The following is a 25,753-nucleotide window of genomic DNA, read 5'->3' on the forward strand; positions in this document are numbered from 1 at the left end:
ATAGGCAACTTCTTCTGTAGGAATTAGTGCAGGTAGAAAAAAAAAAACATTTTATAAACCATATTCATGAATTAATTTTCCATTCTAAATTAATTTTCAATCCAAAGCAAAACTGGTAATCAAACAGTATCATTAAATGCTGAATTGCACAAGTTTGATAAGGAGTTAGTCCACCGTTGCTTTATTTAATAGATGGGCCTTTAGTTACTTAAAAGCACAAACGTTTCTACATCCTACCTATCAAATTCTAATTTGGAAAGCATGTGTGAGCTGGGCTTTGCACATGCAAAAATTAAAAATAAGACAAAAAATAATTTGGAAAAACACCTAACTATAGCTCTAACAAAAATGCGGTTGGATTTCTAAAAAAATGCACATTGGTTATACCTCTCCTAAAAGAGACAGCAGCTTGCAAATTCTTCATCAGCTGAGCACAGAAACAGCAGGTCTTCAGAGATCAGCATTAGGAACATTGAAAGGGAAAACAGTTCAGTAATGGTATGCCTAATGTAACTGAACTGTTAAAATCATATGTGACTAAACATAAGAACTGCAAAGAGCTGAACTGAACGGAACCTAACTCTAGATAGAACTGAACTGACATCATCTGAAATTTGCTAAATTAAAGGGCCAATAGTTACTAGCTAAGCTTCTATTGGACAAGACTGTGAGATGGGTTAGTGAGCAGCCAAATAAATTTTAACTTGGTTTCAGTTGTGTCTTTCTTCGTTGTTTTTACGCTCCTCTCCGGATGGCAGTTTCCGATTAATAATAACATTGTTAAAAACAACACAGAACATTTAGCTAAGGTTGCTTTCTTTCAAAAACTAAACCACATTGTTAACTTGCGCCATTTATCACAAGAAAGTACAGTGCAAGCAGAACAGAGAAAGCAGTAGCTTTCCACTGTGAACATTTAACAGGATATCTAATAAACAATGTTTGCAAAGTGTTTCAGTAAAATCAGCATAACATTCAAACATTGTGCTTCTGGAAAATACTAAAACGTAGGCTTTTTCATTAATGCTAAAACATGAAAAATAAAATAAAATATTTCTAATAATATCAAGCGATTAGTTGTTTAGTGCAATAATATTAGTCATGCTTTGTCAATGTTTCTAGTTATAATTAATCAAAATACATTTTCATAGTCATTTATTATATCACATTGAATGGTGGCTGACCGTGTAAGCCACAATTTAAACGTGCACGTTTTATTTTTCTAACACACGTTTCATTATTTAGGCCTTTTAGTACCTGTTAATCATTAGGTTTTGGTTACACAATTGTATTAATAATGAACACCTCCAAACCCATTAAAAGACAGTGGTATACAAAGATCACGGGCAGATATGGAGGACCAGCCTCCAGAGAACATTCAAATCAAATGGAGATTTTAATATAGCAAAGCTTTGCTTAAGCCTGAGATATTCACAAAATCTAGATGTTCCTTTCAGCAGAGCTGCAATATTTAGAAAGAATCAAACAATATGATCTATATTTAATTGAATTCATTACATTATTTCATAGTTAGGCTTCCAAAATTGTTACCTTCATAAGCTCTTGGAAATAAAATGGGGTTCTGAAATTGGATGCCAAAATAAATTTAAGTAGAAGGATTTGTCAAAAATATAAATAACTTGTAAAGAAAAAAAGTAATAGAAATTTGAACAGAAATAGGATGGGAAAAATAATACAGAATGCAGACTATTACAGTAATGAAACATTAAGGCGTTCTAACAGGCAACACGATTGGGGGTCTCCAAACCCCTCACTCTCTGTAGATACTAATGAACCACAGAAAATTCTATTTACATACACTCTATGACAGGTTGGCCCAACCTACTAAAAGGTATGCACATTGATGGAGATGAAGGGGCATATTTATGAGAGCGGTGCGTCATGCACCATGCAACGTGGTACTTGTGTGACGCAAACCTCTGTCAGATTTTTGAAGCCATGCAAAGCCACTTTGCGTGTCTTTAAATGGCTTAAAAATCTGAAGTAATGCAACACAGCACAAATTGCTGTGTTGAATTACTCGGCGCAAGAGAGGCGTTACATGGGCATTGTGTGGGTGTTTTAAGCAACTCCCATGGTTTTTACGCATTCCTAGATTTACCAAACCTGATAAACCTGGGAATGTGACAAAAAGATATGCTTCCTCTAGAGAGGATATTGTGCTGCACACATAGATAGAGGAATATGCTTTTAAGCCTTGTTTTTGTGCAAGAAGGTGCCTCTTCTTGCACAAAACAATCCTGATTGCAATGCAGGCCACCTTGTATCATGGTAGCTTCACTGCTCCACTTTGCCATAAATAGGCCTTAATTCATTACCCCTTGTTTCGAGCAACTGGTGGTAAACAAGTTATTCCATAGTCACAGAAAGGCAGTATCCTAATCCCAGGTTTAGGAAATATGTGGGAAATGTGCCAATGGACTACCAATTACGAACAATGATAGGCCCAAAAAGGAAATATTTGCAAAGATTTTTGACACTCTTTTATCAACATCAATTGATTTTAACTATATTATTCCAAAATACCAAACCATGTTTTGGAACAAAAAAAACTACTACTCTTAATACCCTCTTCTTAGCTCTGTTGGACCATGGTGCAGTCGAGAACTGAACAATTCTGTTAAACTGTGCCTATGTCAACTTCTTAACTGTATTTGATCTAGTAAACCTAAGTACGATATGGAAGAAATCGGGTGCATGGCATTTGCTTTCCACTCTTTTAACACTGATACAAGAACCGTCCACTTATATTTTTTACATGCTTCAGGAGAAAAGGCCAACTTCTACTGATAATTTATATGGCTGAAAGTGATTCAGCTTCAGTTTCAGAGGCAGTTGCATAGCTACGCTACATAAGATTTAGTAAGCTAAAGTCATAGCAGGACTCGTCAATGCTCCACTAGTGGCACTGTCTGAGATTGAAAATAGAGGAAACAATATGAGATGAGTAGTGAAGATCTTTATGAACGTTTGTTAGAAATTGGGTCTCTGCTTGGCAGAGGTATGCACAATGTCCAAGCAGGAACCACACTTCTAGTCAGGCTACGTTAGATACACAGTAAGAGTTGACCTCTTACTACCCCCTAGTAACTTGGCAGTGAGCAGTTAGGCTTAACTATAGCGACAATTTGTAAAGTATTTTTGCAACACTTCAAACAATAAAACTGTGAAAACACCACACAAAAAGATATCACACGTATTTAGAAAAATATACCCTAGTTTAATAAACAAAATGAGCAAAACAACACAAATCCAATAAGGAGAAGTTGAAATTTGAATTTTTTGAGATTAAACTTATAGTGCCTAAAAGTAAAAAAGCGCGGACTGGGGGTATCTGGTCACGCTAGAACAGGTTAAATCAAAACGTTCAGGCCAACCGTAATGGAATGTGGGTCGGATACAGTCCCAGACAAGTCCTGCTGAAGTTTTACCTTCTCAAAGTTGAGCCAAGAGTCCCATTCACGGGGAACAAGTTTGAGAGGAGCAAGGAGAGCATCGCTGGTGGTGTTCGTGGGCACTAATATTCGACCGGGCTTCGTGAACTGACTGACTCGATGCTTGCTGAGCCAAGATACAAACTTGTGGCAGCTCACGCTTATTCTACATGAGAGTGGCACAGTCCTGGTGCAAGTGGGCCATGCATGATCATAAAGTGCTCAAAAGCTTGATATCAGAAGGTTGAAGATGTGCCTCTTGGGGTCAGGAGCTTGTTGAAGAAGGATTCAGGAGTTGTGGGGAGCCTGTTATGTCCATGAGGCTCAGATCCAGTGGCCAGCAGATTTTGCCCTTTGAGTCACTCCAGGGTCCTGGGAGCAAGATGGTGATGCAGACCCATTTCTTCTTCCCCAGGCAGGAGGGAAGCAGGCAGCAGGTCAAAACAGAAAAGCAACAGCTCCTTCAGTGTATCAGTCCAGCAGAGGAGAAGCTCAGCAGATTGGCAGTACAGCAGTCCTTCCTCCTGGCAGAGTATCCACAGGTCCATAAGTGTACTGAGTTGGTAGTGTTTGAGGTTCAGTATTTATAATCTGGTGCCCTGGTTCTGGAAGGTGGGAGAAGCTAGACAGTGGCTATGAACTTCAGGGACTCCCCTCCCTCCACTTCCCTGGCTACAAGCTGGATGGAGTGAAAATACAGGATCATTAGGCCTCTTGTGAGTGGACAGAGTACCGTCCATTCAGGTGTAAGTGCGAGTCTGTGCTTAGCTCCGCCCCCCACAATCAAACCAGTTAATAGCCAAGTAGGGCCCATCAAGTCACACCTAAGCTCCCATTGTGTATGGCTGTCTAGAGGGAATGCACAAGCCAAGCTGTCACCCCAGACATGTATTGGAGACAGGCTGCAGGCACACAAGGCAAAGACCAGAAAAATGCAAACTTTCTAAAAGTGGCACTTTCAAAACTGTACTAATAAATCCAACTTTACCATTAAAGAGTATTTATCATTACAATTCCAGAGGTACTAAACATGACAACTCTACTTCTTCTGAATCAGTAATTACAGCTTACAACTTGTTATCCTATGAGGGGTAGACCTCATAGTAGTGAAAAACAAATTAAAAGAGTTTTTCACTACTAGGGCATGTAAAACTGAAAAGTAGGTCCTACTTTTTAAATACACAGCAACCTGCCCTTGGACTGTTTACGGCAGGGGTCTCCAACCTTTTTACTAATGAGAGCTACTTTTGCTTCCCAAAAATCATCCTAGCTCCCAAAATTATTAGTGTTGTACACTTAAGACAAGAGTACATTAGTGGTCACGGGTCAGCTACAAGGACCTAGATACAACGACCTATGAAAGATTACCACCCGTGATTACCTTAGTATGAGACTGCCAGCAGTAATGTAAAAAAAGCTTAGTCAGTTTGAAATAACTCTACAAGAGTAAATACATAACAGCCATGGCTGCAATGCCCCCTAGAGCAAAGGGAATCATGTCACTAATAAGTCTCCCAGTGCTGCATGGTTTATCATTCGATATCAGCTTTAAATGTATGTTTGAAATTATGGGTTCTGAAAATACACATATTTTCGCCTCAAATACACACTTTTTAATTGTGTTATACACATATTAATTCAACCATGCAAAAGTTTCTAATTTGGTAAGCTGACCTGCCCACAAGAGAGCTACTCACAGGCAGATGGAGAGCTACCAGTAGCTCACAAGCTACTGGTTGGAGAAGCCTTGTCTACGGCATACCTTCAGTGTGAAATATTTATCATAAAGGGAGATTTTGCTCTGACAAGGGGGTTAACTTGACACGTTGACATGGCAGGGTAAAACTGCACACACAGCCTCTGTAGTGGCAGGCCTGAGACATGTTTGCAGGGCTACTGAAGTGGGTGGCACAATCAGTGCTACAGGCCCACCAGGACCATTTGATTTACAGAACCTGACACAGGTAGTGCGCTCTACTAGGGATATATAAGTAAATTAAATATGCCAATTGTGGATAAGCCAACATTACCATGCTTTCAGCAGAGAGCACCTGCCCTTTAGCACTGGTTAGCAGTGGTAAAGAGCCTAGAGTCCTAAAGACAACAAAAACTAATTCTGAAAAATGGAAGGAGGAAAGCAAAACATTTTGGGGATGACCTGCAGAAAGGGCCAGGTCCAACAAAGATGATCAAAGATTCACCAGTACGACCCAAGACCAGACAGCCAACTAAGACACATATGAAAACAGACACTACTAGCATATTTCTTGATGGAACCATTAAACTTGAGAACTTAGCATTGTGGGCCAAATTAGTGAAAAATAATACATCATCCACCTTAATCCAATGCAACAAAACACAACCAACTTGGAACAAAAATCACCTAAAGAAGTTAAGAAATAATAAATGAAATCAAGATATTTTCAGATATCAGACTGTTATGCATATCAATGCATGATGAATATTTGACTTGCTGAATTTCATTGCCCGAACCCTAAGACACAATGGCCCTCATTATGACTTTGGTGCCCTCTGAGCGAGACCGCCAAAGACACAGGTGCCAGAAGACCGCCATATAATGGGTACTGCCAAATTTCTGCCACACTTTGGGCAGATATCCAGCAGTAGCCATGCTGGCGGGCGGTGTTGCACTGGCGTTACTACCACCTGCACTGCCCGCCAGAAGGACGCCGCCAGCCGTATTAAGACCATTAATACGGCCTGGCGGTGTCCTTCCCATTCCCTGCCGGACAACCTCCTCGCCGGACAAGGTAAGTCAGGCGTCCGACAGGGGAGTGGGGTGGGAGGGTGGATAGTGTTATGTGTGGTGTCTGCGTATGCATGTGTGTGTGTATGTGTGTGAATGCGACTGAGTGTTGTGGTGTATGTGTGGTATGCGTATGAGTGAATGTGTGTATAGATGAGTGTGACTGGATGCGTGTCAGGAAGTGTAGGTGAGTGGATGTATGCGTGGTGAGTGTAGGTGTCTGCATGTAGGCAGGGAGAGGGGTGGGAGGCACTATGTGAGCAGGGTGTTGGGGTGCTATGTGAGTAGAGGGGTGATGGGGGGGGTCAGGTGCTTGCTGGGGGGTGGGGAGCTGTCTACCAGTGACAGGTAGCACTACTGCCATGGTTTTTGTGGCAGTGCACCCTGCGTGGAAACCATGGAGGTGGGCCGGGACCTAATACCGCTGGTGGTCCTCTGTGGACAGCCGGGTCAGAGATGTGGCGGATTGGCAGCGTCCAACTCGCCACACTCATAATGTGGCCGGCCTCACCGCCAGCCTGTTGGCGGTGATACGGCCACATTAACCCTGATGGTCAGAAGACCGCCAGGGCCATAATGACCACCAATGTCTCTGAAGCCACACTCGCCCAATCAACAGATATCTTAGACACATATTATATATTTCTGTATTGGTCTCAAATAACTCTCACACCATTACATTTATTCGCATATGATTTCCATACTTGCAAACTCTGCCCACCGCACTCCTGGCAAGATTTCACTCACTAATACTTGCCAATTTTCCAATACTAAAGTACTTTATACAAACATATCCAGTGATCATGTTAGTATTAAAAATCTCGGCACTTTTTTAAGAAGCAGCTCATGATTAACTGATGTATGCGTTTACAGGGGACAAGCCAAGGTGAACACCAACATCTGAGATAACAATTCAAACACTGTTTCCAGTGGTGTGATGGGGCTATAAAATGCTCCTTTCTGCTTTGATCACATATATGCCAAAAGTGACCGCTGAATTTTGGCAATCTCCATTGATGCTTTCTGACAACTGTATACGTCTATGAGCTCTGTTGAAATTAACTAGAAAAATGAGGAAACTCCAGAGCAAATTTCCTTGCGCTTTGCCTAGTGTGGTTTACGCATCCTTACTATTACTGATAATCAAAAGAAAATACTCTGACAGTGAAACTATCCTGTTAAACCTCCGAACATAATCATTTGTCCAGCAGTGTTACAAAGTAATTTCATTATGACTAATGCCACATTGTTCTAGAGACTGATAGATTTCAGAAGACATGATTTACCTCCTTTGCCAGACCCTGTCTCAGATGGAAATCCACTGCTGACAACAACATCTGCAAATAAATTAACCATAGACTGAATATTGCGACTTATCACCAATATGATTTGTACGTGACTTAGGGCTTAATTTAGATTTTGGGGGCCAGGTTAAACTGTCACAACAGTGACCGATATCCCATCCACCGAAATATAAATCGCATAGGAAAAAATGGGATTTATATTTGAGCAGACGGGATACCCATCACCTTTGTGACGGAGTAGCCTGTCCACCGAAATCTAGATCAGGGACTTAAATTGTAATCAGACAACTTAATAACATACTTATGTTGATGCAGCAACATATAGAATGACCCCTAAGTACTTTCTGAAATTATGTCCCACCGCATTTCCAGCACTTAAATGGTTGGATGTGAAGATGCTGGCAATAAAAAATCTGCACTGACCCGTTTATATTTTATTGACAAGCCCAAATTATGCACATGAAGTACATACACAATGTTCTTTTATTGAAAAACATTTTATTAGATGTTCAATGTACATGTTAATCTATGATAGTGGGCGTCCCTGGTCCTCTCTTCTGGGTCACCCCCAAAAAATTTGCCTTTGCCTCTCCTGTTTTCTGAACCCGTTTTGTTGGTTTTAAGAGCTCAGTGCACTTTACCACTGCTAATCAGTGCTATACTGCTCGCTTCCTAAAACGTGGTAAAATTGTCTTGCACCTATTTGCCATATTTAACCTACTCACAAGTCCCTAGTAAAGTGGTATACTATATAACCAGGCCCATTGAATTAATTGACACTAGTGGACCTGCAGCACTTATTGTGCACCCACTTAAATAGCCCCTTAACACAGGTATCAGGCCTGCCATTGCAGCCTGAATGCAGTTGTAAACTACCAATTCGGCTTGGCAAATTAAATCTTTTGAAAAGCCTAAAACTTATTTTTTAATACATATAACCCATCCCCATAGTAGGTCCTAAGCAGTCCATAGGAACATTGTATTTAAAACGTTGGACATGTACTTTAAGTTTTACATGCCCTGGGGCCGTATTATACATTTTGCTATGGGGGCGCAGCAGCTGTGTGCCCCCGCTTTGGGCACCCAGAAGTCCAATGGTATTACAGAAGGGTGTCCCAGTATTACACCGTTCTGTAATACTGATAGTGTTGGTACACAGGTAGCGCTACCATGAGAGGATGTTCCATCATTTGCATAGGGGCTTGGCCCCATGCAAATGAGGGAATCACTTTGCCTCAGCGCCCGCACTGTATTACCAACATGGGCTCAGAGGCAAACAAGCCTTTAAGAGGCGCCCTGAAAGTGCACCACAAAAAGGTGGCACACATTTTAAGTGCATCTCGTAAGAAGATTCCTCTGGGGAGGAGAAAATGGGTCCCATGGACCACCCAGATATCCTCCTTCAGGTGGTTGCAGTCACTCACTGCACCGACAGCACAGATTTCTTTAATACACCTTGAACGTGCAAGAGGGTTGCCACCTACACAGAGCAGCTTTGGAACAGCTCCTGAATATTTCACTTGACTGTGCTGCCCTGGAGGCAGTCCAAGTTCATGGTTTCTCTGGTGGCAGGGCATTCTTTCAATTAAAGCACACTTTTCTTGTTTTCACAGACCACACTTTTTCAAAGATGTGCTGTGACGCAAACAACAAAAGTGCAGCATATTCATATTACGGTTACTGGTAGTAAAAAAACTCACAATGTTACCTTATTACATTTAGTACGTGATCACATTTGTTTGGGAGCAGGTAGAAATTTCATGTTTGGGGTCTAAGGACTTGTCATTTAAAATCCTTTTTAATGTTGAAAGCAGATTTTAAAACACAACTCTGAAAATTCCACGTTTAGAAAGTTGGTATTTTCTTATCCTGTTCATTTGGTGCCTGCAGCCTGTTTTGTGGGTCACATGACTATGTGTAATTGGCAGATGGCTTTTATATAGTCCCCTCAGACAGCCTCACAAAAGAGAGACTGGATGTTGGCAGGATGGGCCATGCTGGCAGGATAGGAGGGCAGAGCTATGCACAGCCTCACTTGCCTTTCACAGCATCTGCCTCAGCACTCACAAAAATAAATTCACAGTAGCCTTTTGTGTTCCCAGGCATCCTGGCACCAAGGCAGAGAGGCAGGAAATTCCAGACACCAGTGGGATAGAAATGCAGAAGTTTCTTACACTTCAAAGCTCGCAACAGGTATAAAATTAGAACCCTAAAACCCACAGTTCACTTCTGGACATGCATAGGACTCTCAGAGGACTGGTTTGTGGCTTACTGTTTTTCAGAGGACTGCCCTACTGCACCAAGAGGACTGTCCTGCTGCTGAAGCCTGTCCCGTGCCCTCAGAGGACTGCCATGCTGCTTGAGACCTGCTTTTTTGCTTGAATCTAGGTTTTCCACATTGACCCAGCCTCAGTGAGTTCTGACCCTCCAACTGGCGCCGCTCCAGTCCTGGACCCTTAGAAGTGTGCTCTATGTACCCAGATAGCCCAAATTAAAAAGTTGAAACTTGGACAATTTTCAGTAAAAAGTGTTCTGAGAGGAGACCTAGACCTGCCTGCTCACCGATAGTAGTGAATTTGCTATATTCTCCTGCTACATCCTTCTCCATAGCAGCAAATCCTGCTCAGCGCTCAGCGCAAAACAGGTAACCGGCCTCATGGAGCTCTCGTCAGCTACAGCCTGCAGCTTTGTCCCGACTTCCAAAAAAGAGGCTATGGGCCAGATTTAGATCTTGGCGGTAACGGTCCTGCCACTGGTTTTCCATCGGAAACCCGTCTGCCACTTTGGTGGTCCATCTGCCCGATTTAGATATTGGCACAACCATAGGTAAAAGAGCGCCCGAGTCTCGCTGACTCCACCAAGAATCTCCAGCCTCCACAACAGCGGCACTGGGAATAGGGGCTGACAGCAGGACCCCAGCCATCTTTACCACTGAGCACATTTGGATGTGCCTTACCACCAGGATAACTGTGGTGGTGCAACCTCCAAACCTGAGTTGACTGATTGGAGGGGAAGGGGGGCACAAAACATAGCTTTGCCCACATTTCCACTTTTGTTTTGGACTAGACCTGACTTGACATCACCTGCCATCACTGCTGCCTCTTGACCACGAAGCACACACAACCTTGCCATCACAGACTCAAAGGTAGGGATACTGCATGTACTTTGTACATTGTGTGGGCACTCCACATCCACATGAGCTTGGGACCTCTGCATACGTATATATATATATATAATATATATATATATGTCCCAGGTATTTTATATGTTGGGAACACATTTGTACCAGAGATTGACGGGGACATACTGGTACTGTACACATATTGCACACATACACAATTGAATTGTGGTGTCAGTATTCATTTCCAAATGAATGCTGGCATCACAATAACAATGGCATCACACTTGTCACAATATCTTTGTGTGCACATTGCAAGGGAATTTGTACCTGTGATATTGTGAGTCCAGTTGTGTATGTGAGTCAGCATGTGAGATTGGATCGGATGGTCGAGGTGGAGGAAGCTGGAGTGGGTGATGTGGTTGTGTTTTCCTGTGTGCAACGTGCATGTGAGTTTGATGTTGTTGTGTATGTTTGGGTGTGTGCAACATTCAGGTGAGTGTTGTGTGGTGGTCGTTGTCATGATGTGTGCAGTTGTGTGTGTGTGAGTGTGTTTGTGTAGCTGAGTTTGTAGTTGGGTCAATTGTTGTGGTTGTGTTGTGTGTTGGTGCAATGTCAATAAAGTGTGAGTGTTGTGTCAACCCTCAACCAACAACCCAATTTCTCACCCTGAGCACGTATCAAAAAAGCTGCATTTGCTTTATCCATAACCCTTTTCCTGTAAAGGCCAGTTAGAGATCTGTGACTCTAACATATATACTGGAGACCATGACTCTACAAGGTATTCGCAGGCATTATTTTATATTTTGTTCTATTTTAGCAGATGCTACTAGGACCATTTTCTTATCCATCCTCCTAACCAATATTAATATAGTCAGTCATTTTTTAGATTTCAGGTGCCTGTCTTTGCTTTTAAGAAGGGGTGGCCAACAGTGATTTTTCCAGTACATCTAGTATTGACTTTGGATAATGTCTGTTTTGGAGTAAGTGGGTCAGAGGGATGGGAATGCAGGTACCTCACAAAACTGACAAGACACAAGGCCTGGCAAATTATCAGTGATGGGTTGAAAAAGTGTACAAAACTCCTTAGATGCTAAATATGCCACCTGTAGAAAACAGGAACTTGGCAGATTTTGTATGTATGCACAAATGTGTCACGTATTTGTCATTGTTAGACCTGACAACCTTAGGGTGGTCTTCTCCCGACCTTTTTGGCTCACATTTTTGCTGTATCTTTTTGTTGGCCTTAGGACTCTGAGCACTTTACCACCGCTGACCAGTGCTAGAGTGCGTGCATTTCTCCCCTACACATGGTAACATTGGTTTTATTGACAATTGGCATATTTAATTTATTTTAAGCCCCTTGTGAAGTGGTATACAATATACCTAGGGCCCGTAAATTAAATGCTACTAGTGGACCTGCAGCACTCATTGCGCCACCCACACAAGTAGGCTTTAAACCTGTCTCAGGCCTGCCATTCCAGAGCCTGTGTATACAATTTCACTGTCACTTCCAATTGGCATTGAAAACTGTTTGCAAAGCCTTAACCTCCCCTTTTATTATATATAAGTCAACCCTAAGGCAGGCCCTAGCTACCTCGTAGGGGAGGGTGCTATGTAAGTAAAAGACAGGACATGTACTATTAGGTTTTACATGTCCTGGTAGTGAAAAACTCCCAACTTCATTTTTCACTGTTGTCAGCCCTACTACTCTTAAAGGCCAGCACTTGGAATTGCTTAATTTGGTTTTAAACTGTAATTCCTGATCAGAAACAAGTAGCCAGTTCAGGTTTTATAAAATTGCAATCTTAATGACAAATCATCTTTGCTGGCAAAGATGGATTGAACATTACTATTTTAAAAATGGCAATTTTTGAAAATGGGCATTTCTCTGCTCTTACTGCTCTATGTGCCTTGCAGTCTGTCTCCAATACATGTATGGGTTAGGCGACAGCTACAGTTTGTGCATTCCGTCTAGACAGCCACAGACAGCTACAAACACAGGAAGGGTGGGTGTGACAAAGTACTCATTTGCATTCACCTGCATTCTCATGGGCCTTTTTTGGCAGGAAGGGCGGAAGGGAACTGACACTTACACTCCAATATGGAAAAGCCTGTCCCCTTATAAAGGGATGATTACCCCCTACTGGTTGTCTGAAGCTAGGGTTTGGAAGAACAGATCTCTGTGCACTTCAAAGACCCTTTTTTGAGGTCAACACCACATCAAAGGCAATTTTTGGTATAAGTACTGGGGCCCTGTCCCCATCTAACCAGACACTCTCGACCTGGGACTGAGACATTGTCAGAAGGGCTGCTGAGCTGCCTAAAGGACTCAATTGGATTGCTTTTCACCAAATGACAGCTTTTCTGCTTGTTGTCCTGCTGCACGGTGCTCCCTGATTTTGCTTGAGGAAGGACTGGACTTTGCATTAATTACACCAAGTGATCTCCAAGGTCATGTTGGCTTGCCCCCTTTTCTCAAAGTCTCATGGCATTCAAAGACTTCATTAACATTTTTAATTACACTGCTGCAGAACCCGTTTCTGAGAGAACTAGTGCATCAGCTGCAAAAAAGAACAGTCCCGTGGGGTAACAACCAGCAATCTGCTTTGTACTAACCAAGGATTCCATGTTGTAAAAATCAGCGATTGCCCGAGCTCCAGCTGGGCCACCGCTCTGTGTTCAACTGCTACAAAGGGCCTGCGCTTTAGGGATGAATGTGGCAGAGTTCTTATTGACAGAAGCATGCTGCTATAATCAACTGCCTTCAGGCACCAAGTGTGGTGAAGACAGCATAAGGGCCCGACTACAACCCCAAGAGGAGACTGCTCCAGCTCCACACAACACCAGGCCCAAGCGACTCATCACAGTCCCCACCCTTGGCTTGGAGGAGGAGATTGTGATCTCCAAAACTCCATTCCTCAAGGTCACTGGCACAGGCAGCTCAACCGTGGCCCCGCTACTTCTCCTGAGAAGGAACTGTACAAGGTAGGGCCCATGTGGTCCCCGTCGCCATCATGCACTCTTTCATCGGCAGCTGACTATCAGTACCCCATTCTCGAGGGAACCGTCAAGGATTACCGATGTTAGTTGGGGTTGGACACTGATTTACAGATAAGTTCACAGCTGCATAATTAGTAATCCACTGCTTGATTCTCACTCAATGCATCCCGGTCGATGTGACTGTAAATGACCTGCAAAATGTGAGTGTTCCCCTGACACTCAGAACCTTAAGCACTGCACACTTTAAACGCTAACAATGAGAAAAGTATACATTGGATTTTTGTCATTTTGCTCTTGTTTCAATCAGATAAATAGTCCCTATCTTTCTAAGCCTGCATGTAATCTTTTTGTGGTGTTTTCATTGTGTTACTGTGTGTATGTGTTGCACAAATACTTTAGACATTGCCTCTTAAGTTAAGCCTGCCTGCTCTGTGCCAGGCTAATTTAAAGTGTGTATCTGACATATTTTGACTAGGATTGTAGTCCCTACTTGGACATGGGGGCTACCTCTGCCAACCTGAGACCCAATTTCTAACAGTCATCTTAGCTAAAAGGCAGCAGAGTGCTGAACATTGTCAAAGGCAACTATACAGTGAACAAATGACTAGAAAGGTAGCTGGCTTCTGGGAACAGATGCGGACTGTTACTTTTTTGTAAGAAAGTGTTCTTTAAGGAGGTACATTACCATCTACTTCTAAAACTGAAGAAAGCTCGATGCTGTTCCGATGGCTATAGGTTTGTGGTTCCAGATCCTGGGTGTTTTTGATGGACAAGGCATGGTTCCTTGTTTTTTTTATTTTTTGCACTTCTTTGCCTCCAGTCTGATGGTGTCCTAGCTGTAGAAATGCCAAGATTCACCAAAGATGGGGAAACTGTCAGGCAGATAAGCGGGGTGATCATCGTATTTGCTTTGCAAATGATGCCAATGGTTGTGAAGATGGTGCATGTAGGCAAGAAGAGCCAGTGGAATGGGGTAGATTTCTAGTAGAATTATGGGTGTGATGTGGTTATAATTATTCAAGCCAAGATGAGACGTGCTGCAGCGAATATGATTCAACTAAAGGGACAGTTTGGAATCCAGAAGGCCATGAAGCATGGTTCTGTAATCAACAAGATGCAAGAGTATGAGGACTTGCACAGTAGTTCTGAAATTGATTTGTGGAGAAAAAAGTTTCACTCATTTAGCAAACAGAGCTACTACTGGGTCATCTTTGATTTCTTGTCAGCGTTCCTTGAGGTGAGGTTGATATCCTGGCTGAATACAAGTGACTTGGCATTGGGTGCAGTGGAGTTTAAATCTGGCCAGGTTCATGTCATTCAGCCACTTATAGACTAGGTGCTGCTTGCTGCTCTTGGCAAATAACAGTAATTCAGCCTTTGAGAGGCTGAACTTCATCCAGGTCCCATTTCCGAAAACCTTTATTTTATTTACTGTTCTTAGTCTGCTGATTGTATTTCAAGGCTCTGTTAGCTGTATTATATACTATGTCTACTGCAAGTGTTGCAGGCAGAGGCCCATATGTACTAAAGCTTTTTCCCCATAGACACAAAATGGATAAAACCCTTTGATACATTTTGCCCTGGATCCCTCCCAGGATATTCTTTCCAAACAGAATGTCCCATTGAGGTCCATTGGATCTCCTGCTGGTCTAAATGCAAAGTCACCTTTTCATGCAATTATCCAATTACTGATCTGCTTTAGCTACATTGTCCAGAAAGAGTGTCACATCTTCAAGGCAGCCCGCGCCCCAATCCATGTATTAGAGATAAAAAAAAATCCTAGCACACCCTAGGTGCTTTCTAATTTCATATTAAAAATGTTTGTATTTTATTGAACAATTGCATCAGAACTTCAATAGAGGAACCTGGGCAGCACAGCCATTTGGAATGGAGCAACTTCACCAAACAGGAAAATGGAAGCTCACCTATATTTGACCATGTCTCCTCTGAATTTTGATAACCATTGTTAGACTTGACAACCATTAAAGTTCAGTTTGTCATATAATGAGAAATGGTCAGTCTGTTTGGTTATGTATATGGCCAAATATCCGTAGCTTTCAGTTTCTATCTTCCACTGTAGTCAGTTCATCTTAGCAGAAACGTATCCTTTATTGGGAATAGAAATGATACATTTCTTGATATATTCTGATACCAAAATACTCAGTGAAAATCTAGGTTTACATGGCATCTACCATATGGTTTGCCCTATCGCCAGTGCGCAGAAAAATGTGATCCTGTCTACTCCATGCCCATATAATCCTAGTCATACTGTATTAGTCCTCTGCCAAAGTCAACGTTTTCCATATTTCAACAATTGACATCAACATAAGCTAAAGGTTCAATGTACAGTAGTAGAAACAACTGTTGCTACCTTAAGCCAACATTTACCTTATCAAGGGATCAAAACCCTATAGCAAAATTCTGTATAGACAATGACTTTTTCTGTAATGAAGGAGTGTAGCCCCAGTGGGCTTTCAATTGCATATGCTTTAACTATGGCATTCAGGCAGCATTTGACACTCCTTTGTGTTGAGTGACTCACCATGGATTCACTTTGGACTTAATGTACACATTTTGAAATTACACTTGTTTACATGCTTGCCAACAGCTTTGCCTAGATCTTCTTCTCACCACTGATTAATGATATGGTTCTAAAAAGGTACAAAGGATCCATTGTTTGTTTTTTTAGATTTGGGTATCACCCTTATCATTGCTTCTGTTAGAACTCCTCGCAGTTTTTCATTCCCAAATTCTACTTATGCATTGCATGTGTTCTGGGATCCACTTCTGTTCAGGTTAGTTCATGTTAATTTAAAAACTAGTAAATGTTTCGCAAACATTCTTTTCTTAGGTTACTGTTATCTAAGCAGATCCTCTTTGTTAGAAAGGTTCAAACCCTTTACAGACTTTGATGTGAATGCCTCACACAAAAGTGTACAGTTTGGAGTGGAAATTTGGTAAATAAACTATGTTTCCTTAGCCTCGCCCTATAATGTTACCTTGCCCAGAAGTAATCGCATATACATTATGGTTTCTCATCTTCTTTACTGAAGCAATTTGGCAACTTCCCTTTCTTGTCCCTAGCTTTACATGTGACCTAATTAAGAGTTTTTCAGATAGATTATTCCAATACAAATGATCAGATATACCATCCACCTTATTACAAGTGTATTATATCCTATGGTAACTTGAAATAAGGCAAAACGGATATCCATTATGTTTGTAATGGAAAAATCTGTACAACAAACTCTACATAAAGCCAATAGGCTTTTTTATACCTCATCCAACTCTGTCTGGCTTCCTCCCTTCCCTTGTCAATGCACCCTTACATTCCTTATTTTATTTTGTTCTGTTTCCATAAGTAATCCTTCATTTGGCTTCTCTATGTATTTACTCTCAAGATCGGTCAGAGTTATTTCCAGGGTCAAACTGGACTTCTCTCTAGATCTTTTCATTTGTCTCAGGAGTCTTCCTACCTTTTAATGAATGTTTGAAGACGCCCTGCAATGTAATCTAATGTAATAGTGTTGTGAGAAATTGTAAAATTATTTTTAATATCAAATCTAAGTTCAATCTACTGCTTGACATTACTCCTCTAGTGTCACCTATTATCATTTAGATGGGTAAACAATTTTATAGTATTCAAGTTAGAATATCCACCTCAGAAATGTTGTCTGCTCATTGACAAGGTGAAAAATAATCTGTACAGATTAAGCATGGAGTAGTGAGTTAGTGGCAAGTCATCTGAATGTGCTTTTTCTGGTGGATGTCTCTTCTTCCATATGTGCCACAATCCCATTGCCTCACTCACTCTAGTCAGACTTGAACCACCCCATTATTCATTGCCCATTCTTTCTCCATCTTTCTCCATAACCTCATTGTAATCTCCCACATGAATATGACTCCTAGTCTCCTAGCGGGACTTCACTCAGTGGTCTTGCAATCTCCTCAGAAACGTAGACTTTCATAGGGGGGGCATTTACTGTTGGAAAGTCTCCCATATACCTTACCATACCTAGCGTGACCAGTCGGTCAATCAGTCTGAAGGGTCTATCCGGACCATCTTGTTTAAAATTGTTTGTTAACCACTGAGGTTTTTTTCATTATTAATTGAGGTGTAATGTATGTGTATCCTTTGCGTGTGCAGTGTCTTGTCCATAAATTGTTTACGGTATGGGGGTCCAGTTTGGTTATTTCTCACAAGTATTTACTTTGCACTTACAATTTTAGTGCATAAGTAATTGTTTCAGCTATGAAAATGTGTTGTATTTTTTTTAATGTTCTACAGTTTTCATCCTTGCTGAGGAAGTCAGGATGCACAAGTGACTTTCATGTGCCACCCTACGACAATCTGTCGGATATCCCCTCTGGGGATGTCTGACAACTATAGTAGGCTAAACTATTGGGGGTAAACTTTGACTTGGAGAGATTGTGTACCATGCTACTGGACTCCCTAAAAAGAACAATTTTGCAATGTATAAATCTTTGATTCAGTATACCTCGAGGAGATTCTTAGGATGCTAGAATGAGTGGGGAGGCACGTGCGTGAACCCATGGGGAGAAACAGTTTACTGTTCAAGGCTTGAAAATCAATGCTTCGAAGTGGAGTTGTTAGATCTACAGTCTGTTAGCAATGCAGAAATGACTGGTACTGTTCCATTTATAGCACTGATACTCACACTGCAGCCCAGGGGCCGCATGTGGCCCTTCTGAACTTTACATGTGCCCCCCCAGTTCAACAGCAGCACTGAACTGCTATTTACTTGACTCCGCACTAAACGTTAAAAAGATTATAAATAAACAGTCAAGCTGTTTTTTAAAGGCTAATTGATGTTAAAAAGGAATTAACTAGGGAGTCCTGCACCACTTTAAAAACACCTTAATTTTTCATGACATCTTGCAGCAAAAGTGTAAACATATGATAAAGTTTCATCAGAGTTCAGAAAGTGTATTTCATCAACATAAAGAACTGCCTCACTTTAGTACATTAGGTTATATTAGCGCATTGAGAAGTATTTTTCTTAAAGTGATAGTTTTCAAACAAATTTAGAAAATACCAGTAGTGAAATAAGTGTCAAGTCAGTTGTTATGTGCATTCTTTGTGTGGCCTGGTTTCTTAATATACATGAACAACATTATGCTTTTAAAGAAAGAAGTGTAACCCACAATGTATTCTCATGTGAGATTCCAAATTTGTAGATATATAGTGATATATTTCACGTTGAGTCAAAAAGGGTGCTTCAAGGAAGTTTTTATTGTAGTTTTGAGCAATGACATGTGGATATAGAATCTGAGAGCCAACACCTGTTTCGCCCCTTGTGGCAGATCTGCCTGGGGCTTTTTCAAGACTGTAAAGTATACATAAAGATTGAATCAGTATTGAATGAGGTCATGAGAAATTGACGTGAACGGGCATTTCAGAACGAGAGAGTTGAACCATAAGGAACCTAGTTTCTTGATTCTATAACGTTAAGCTTTTATAAATCAAACACAGGAAAACCTTTTGTACAGCACCCATCCTGCAATCATGTATTTCGAGGTCCTCTTATATATGATAATAAAGAAAAGGTGGGGTAAAATAAAACTGTTGCCTAGGGTCACACAAGGTAGTAAAGTCAGGAAGCTGGTATTAATCCCAGTTTTTCTTGTGCTATTCAGTCACTAGATGTATATGCTTTAACTTCTACTACATCAACATTATCTGCAAACACCCCTCACCCATGCCTGCCTGTCACTGCTGGACTCAATGTGGCCCTCAGTCACATCACAGACCAAACTTTTTGGCACCTAGGAAACTTTTTGAGATTACCCATGATTTATAGTATGTTATTTCTTTGCTAGAGTGTTGCAACTGTCCAGTAAAGGCATGTTAACTCAGATTGATGCAGTGGGGTATTGTGGTAAAAACTAAGAGGTCCTCCTGTAAGGCACCAGAAGGCCTGCAAAGATGCATTGATCTAGAGTTATTCCATGATTTGCATGAGTATCCTATCCAGTGCTTTTTCTATTTGCATTCTGGTACTTTTAGTCCAGTATTTACAAAAGAAAACAAAATATAGGTATGATACTTAAGAAAGGTGACACAACGCAGTACTTCCCTGTCACATGTCATTTCCTGAGTTTCGAATTGAAAAGGCAGGTGTTCTAAACCATCTAAATCTGACAATGCCATTGCCAATCCATTCGGATAATCCCTACTAGTTCATCATGAGGTACACAGAAAGCATCATGGTGACGTAGCCTTCTCTGGCTCAAGACAGCCAATGAGAGACAAGGCAGTGGCTCTTTCTGATTGGGCTATGGCAGTGTCTGAGAGATGCCTTGTGTGAAAATGCCCTTTGCCATGGCAGTATTGCCATTATTGAAATAAAAAGCGGGCAAGTCTTTCACAAACAGCAATGTCTCAACAGTAGCAGCAGTTCTTTCATGTAAAATGTGAACCAGTCAGGCCACTGCCCAGTCTTAAATACAAGAATTTCATTTAAGCCTGCGTGGTCTGAAATGAGTTCCGGTGCTGAACCCCGGCCGCAAAATACCTACTCAAGTTAAGCACTGTTTAACCATGATTCTCTCCTGTTAGCATCCCGCTCTTTCCCCGGGAGCCTTAACGACTTACTTGTACCTTAGGGATATTGATGACCTTTCGCATAGAGAGTTCACAAAGCTAGAGTTGCCGGCCAATCACACATGGCAAGCTTAATCGCATAAGTGGGCAGGACCCAAAACAATGTTTCCTTTATTTAGTACTTGCACCACATTAAAACAGCAGGGCCACTAGAAATTTACTTGTTTCTTCTGTTTACTGTCACATTGTTTGTTGAGCAACCAGCTCTTAATTCTTTATTGCTCTCAGGAGCTTCCTCTTTCATTCCTTCCACTGTGGTTTTGAGAGTATGACTTCAATTAATTTCATGTATTAAGAACAACAATAGTTTAAATCATTGTTTTCAAACTAGAAAGGTAGTGCCATCCAATGGTGAAATCGTAGATTGCAACGTTCATGTAAATTCTGCATGGAATGCCTTCTACGAAGGAGCATCCAATAACGTAACAAACACATGGAGGAAAGTGAAAGGGGCATTTGCTTAAATACCGATAACTTATTGCGGTATGTCTAAAGGCTTCTTCCCATCAGTCACCATTTTAAATTCAAACCGTATGGGTTTAAAGCACAATTATTTCAGCACACTCCGATTATGAAATGATACGAAAAAATGACCTATATCTAGGTGGGGTTCTACGGTTTGAGATCACTTGGCCCGATGTTACAGGGCGGTAAAATCGCATGAGGACCAGGCTGAAAACCACTGCTTAAATTTTAAATAACAACGTGCAGGTGTCCAAAGCTCTCCTCTAAAACACGGGGCTATTGGAATTAAATGTACGAGCACGGAATACTGAGTGAGAGACAGCGTAACCCTGAAGCCTTATCGGGCCTCTTTAATGCATTTACAGCCACTCTCTGTCGCATCAGCTCACTCTAGCAGCTCTCTGCTTTCTCCCTTTCTCCACATAGATTTCGTTTTCCTCTTCCTCCGTCTTTCCGTCTTGACACACAAAAATAAGTGTTGGCCGTCAAATGTAAGTGCCGGTGCCCCGCAAAGGACACCAGCGGCTCGAATTAAGCACTGCTGAAAACACAACCTGGTCTCAGATCCCTGACACCCTGTGACTGTATATAGGATCAGGGATCATTAATCAGGAGCATTAATCAGAACAGAAGTGAAAATCCCATGCATAAATCCCATGCATAAATTGGCCTGGAGAAAAATGGGTCGGCACAGTTTTTCCACATTCCTGGTGGATTCATTAAGTAGAGAGTACTGACACTTCTCAGAATCAAGCTGGCACTCTGCTACAGAGTACCTGCACTTCTATTTTTCCATTTCAAGCACTGATTATTTCTGGCCACACGAAACCTAAGAACCTAAATCCAACTTACCTGAATCGGGCTATGGTCTTTTCGGTTGATAATGTTACCCCTGTTGTATCTATCTTCATGCTTAAAGAAAAGTACATCAACACAGAGCTTTCCTGACCACATGAACGCACAATAATGATAGGAAACATAATAATGCATTTAAATGCAGTAGAAACTTCCTCCAAAATAATAATCTAATTCTAGTTTGTGTAGTATGTATACTAAGTAGAGGTCTCAGCTACAGTGGAGGGAGGAGTGGTCACGTACACCTGAAAGGGCTATGCCTGCCCTCACACAATGCAGTCTCTGACCCCCTGGAGTGTGTCTGGAGCAAGGCCTGGGCAAGGTAGGATCTTGTCAACAACAGAGACTTTCCTTTAAAGTATGCCTATTTCAAAGGCAGAAAGGGGTATAAGTAGTGGTCCCAAGACCCCAGACTTTTAGAATATTTTTGGATCAAGAGGAACCTCTGCCAAGAAGAAGAGCTGAAGTGCTGGGGGAGGAGTACTGCCCCTTTGCTGTGTTGCTTCGCTGGGTTGGCCTGTAGTTGCTGCTTCTGCCTGAAGAGATCAAAGGGTGACTTTTGCTGTGTATCCTGCTTGAGAAAGTTCTCCAAGGGTCTGGAGTACAGCTTGCTTCCTGTTGGAAGTCTCAGGACACCAAAGACTTCAGTTTCATCTGCCTACAACACTGGGAACTGTGTGTTTTGTGCTGTTCAAGAAGAAAAACCACTGCGACGCCACCAACAATGCCGCTGGCCTGCACCGTAACCAGCAGACACCGCACGGAGCCTCACTGCCCCACTTCGATCCACAACCCTGGTCTCACCGACACCACAAACTGATGCTGCCACTGAGCCACTGAGTCACTGCTTGCACCATGACATCGACTCCAGTGTCTTCAACAGACGTCCCTGCCTGCACTGCGACCCGTGGATGCCACACGGAGCCCGTCCCATGACACAATCCGACTTGGGCCTACAGACGAAAGCGCTTCAGCAATGACGATGCCCCTGCTGCACCATGACTTGGTGACACCGCGCGTCACACCGCCCCACTTCACACCGCAGCCCTGGTCTCACCGACGCTGCTGGACCCCCTCACCGAGCCGCTGCCTGCTCTGGAACCTGCGGGCACTGCACGTTGCATCATCCCACTTCGCACTGCAGCCCGACGATATCCATGCCAGCGCCCCTGACTTCACCAGCCCAGAGTTCAATCCGCAATGCGTGTGTCTTCAAGGGCCCGACGACCCCTGTACCGACTCCGGAACTGACACAGCGATGCCAGTGACGTCGCTCTCCAGATCTCATCACGAAGATCACCATGTCCTGTAATTCCAAGGCACTGTTTGCAGGTCTTCCCGACAGCGTAGCTGGCCCGTGACACCGGGGCCCACCTTAACTATTGGTTTTGTTGATAACGACGCCATGATAGCCCTAGGTGGATCTATCGACTTCCAGGAACTGTACTTTGAAGTAATTCTTGCTAATTTCATATTTTTATTACTATATGTTGGATGTTTTCTCATTTTGGTCTTGTTTTACACAGACAAATATTGGCTATTTTTCGAAAACTGGTGTGGTGTCCTTTTGTAGTGTTTTCCCTGTGCTACTGTGTGTTATGTGCAAATGCTTTACACATTGCTTCAGAGATAAGCCTGACTGCTCGTGACAAGCTACCAAGGTGGTGAGCAGGGGTTATCTGAGCGGGTATCTCCCTTATCCTGACTAGAGTGAGGGTCCCTACTTGGACAGGGTGCAATCCGACTGCCAACTAGAGACCCCATTTCTAACAATGAGTGATTTAAGATGCAAGATTGATGCAGGTGATACAAGGGTCCTGGACCTTTGGGCTTGTGGAGAGCCTTCAAACTCATCGGCCATAACAAACTAGCCAAACATCTTGAAGCAGTCAGACTACTGGGCTAGGTTATCAACTGGCTACAGCTTTTCTTCACCAACACACATTGCATGAAGTCATCATCAGGGGGAAAGGACCTGGTAGCTCATTAGCTAGTAACTTCTGCATTCCCGAGGGCACTTCCTGGACATAAATGCAGAATCCAGACATCAGATCACATCTGGAGTGGAGAGAGGACCAAAAAAGGATCACTACAGGACTGCATCTGCTGATCCTTGGGTTTGCAAAGAGAGTACTGTGCCTGCGTTGCATGGCTTGTGGAAAAGTAGCTCATTAGGCAAAGACAGAAGAGGTGAACTCCAAGAGTCTGCTAAATTCCTGTTACAGCACTAGGGTCACAAATGCTGAGAAAGCTCATCCTGGCTCACAATCACTTGCTTGCCACTGACCACTGACGTGCAGCCAGGGAGACCAAGTTCCAAAGCTCAAAAGTTGCACTCTAGTCTGCTGGACCTGGGAGAGTCATCAGAGTTTTGGTCGCCCAAGATGGACACTAGCCTTCACCTTAGGGAACTGCTCGTTTTGCAGTGACAAGAGACCAGCAATCCAGTGGCAGCATGACTTTTGGTGGACTTTGAGGAACACTGATTCCTCGTGGTCAGAGTCATCCCACCAAGACCATGGTTAGAGGAGCAGCCCAGAAGTCCCCCATCAATCGCACAGCATCATCAGCATCTTCAGTATACTGTACCCTTGCATCAGGACCACTCCATTATAGTCCAAGGCGGTTCGGGCACAGAGCTTGCAACTAGACTTGAGACTGCTTTGGTGACAAGGTAACTGTCCAGAAACTCCTTACTGGCCTCCCTGACCTTCTCCTTGTCAGAGATTGACCTCCAAAGTGAACCAGAATAGCCAGACACAACTTTACAAAAGTGTTACAAAGTTTCCAATTTCCTGTAACTGTGGTAGTTACCCATGGTGGGTGACATTTTTAATAAAAACAGTGATTTACATTTTACTTGAAAATCTATATTGCCAGAACCCTTTGTTGGAATTTGTTCATGTTGGTGTCTACAATTCATAAAAATAAGATCTATTTTTATAAGTTGGTGTCAGATTTCCTTTGTGATGTGTCACTTCCTTATTTTGTTATTCTGATACTTTAAAATGCTTCACATTTTTCCTTTGTTTAAGCATTGCTGCCTGAAGTTACAGCTACCCAGAGTTGAGCTGAAGGTTTTACAACCAAGCCTGACTGAACCCAAGTTGGTATTGTGAATGGATAACACAGTGAAGTTTCACAACAACACTATAAAATACACCACTTTCCTCACAGTGCTTATATTAAAATACTACTTTTTCATAAAAGCAAGTATTCAACTGGGCAATCAGCTTCTAGTGGTTTCTGTTTGTATTTTGATTCTTGCACCTTTGTGTGCTTCACATCTACATCCCACTCAAACAGTGTTGGACTGCACAACATACATTATTGCTGAGAGTCAAATGCTGAAAGGAGTAGTACTTGGCACAATTACTCAGGACACACAGTAGGTTGCGCCGTGGTCCTGCAGGAGTAAAAAGCCACATCCAGCACAGTTGTGCCTAGTAACCCATGCTTGACCCTTGGCCCTCCGAAAGGGGATCTGATACTGACCATACCTGCAGGTTCCAGTATTATTCCTCATCAGCCTCTTGATTTGACACATTAGAGCATTAAACTCTCTCGCTACAACAACTGCTTATACCAAAGATGACTTTACAGAGCATCCATGAGATATCTCTTCTCTCCTCTCCCTCAACATTTCCTTCAAAATTAAAGAGCTTCTTTCTAGACTGCTGTATCCAGGGCAGGCTGTAGGTGGTTGGTTCGGCAGTCACCCAAAGATTCCTTAAGGGACTTACAAAATACCTCACATTAAAATACTAATGTAAACTGTGCACTCCATCTCATTCTTCTTTGCCCCACCTTACCAGTATGCACAGTCACTCAGGACACAAAAAAGAGCACCACTCAAGTCGCGCATGAACAAAAAGCTTTCCACATAGGTCCTTCTGCAAACACAGCATTCTTCCAATCAAGTATTCTCTCATGGTGCAAGGTGCTATCCTTTTCGTAATGTGTTTCAGCAATCCATCAGGGGAAGGAAGCACTATATAAAAACAATTAGAATTGGAGAGTCCCTTTGTGCCCATACTTTTTTTCATACAAGAGGGATAAATGAAGGCATCACAATCGCTACTTATTTGGAGTCTAGGACATTGAAGTCACACTAGTGGCAGCATTGCCCTATATAGCAAACAATGTCAAAGTCGGGGTGTA

The 25,753-nt window shown here is 42.3% G+C and overlaps 1 protein-coding gene across 4 annotated transcripts in view; it reads right to left on the bottom strand.

Annotated features, from left to right (window-relative positions):
• XYLB (xylulokinase) overlaps positions 1 to 25,753 on the bottom strand; it is an 830,291-nt gene that overhangs the window by 591,116 nt on the left and 213,422 nt on the right. The gene's annotated exons all lie outside the window — the stretch shown is intronic.

The sequence above is a fragment of the Pleurodeles waltl genome, chromosome 10 (assembly GCF_031143425.1).
Source record: "Pleurodeles waltl isolate 20211129_DDA chromosome 10, aPleWal1.hap1.20221129, whole genome shotgun sequence".
In the NCBI taxonomy this organism is placed as follows: Eukaryota; Metazoa; Chordata; class Amphibia; order Caudata; family Salamandridae; genus Pleurodeles; species Pleurodeles waltl.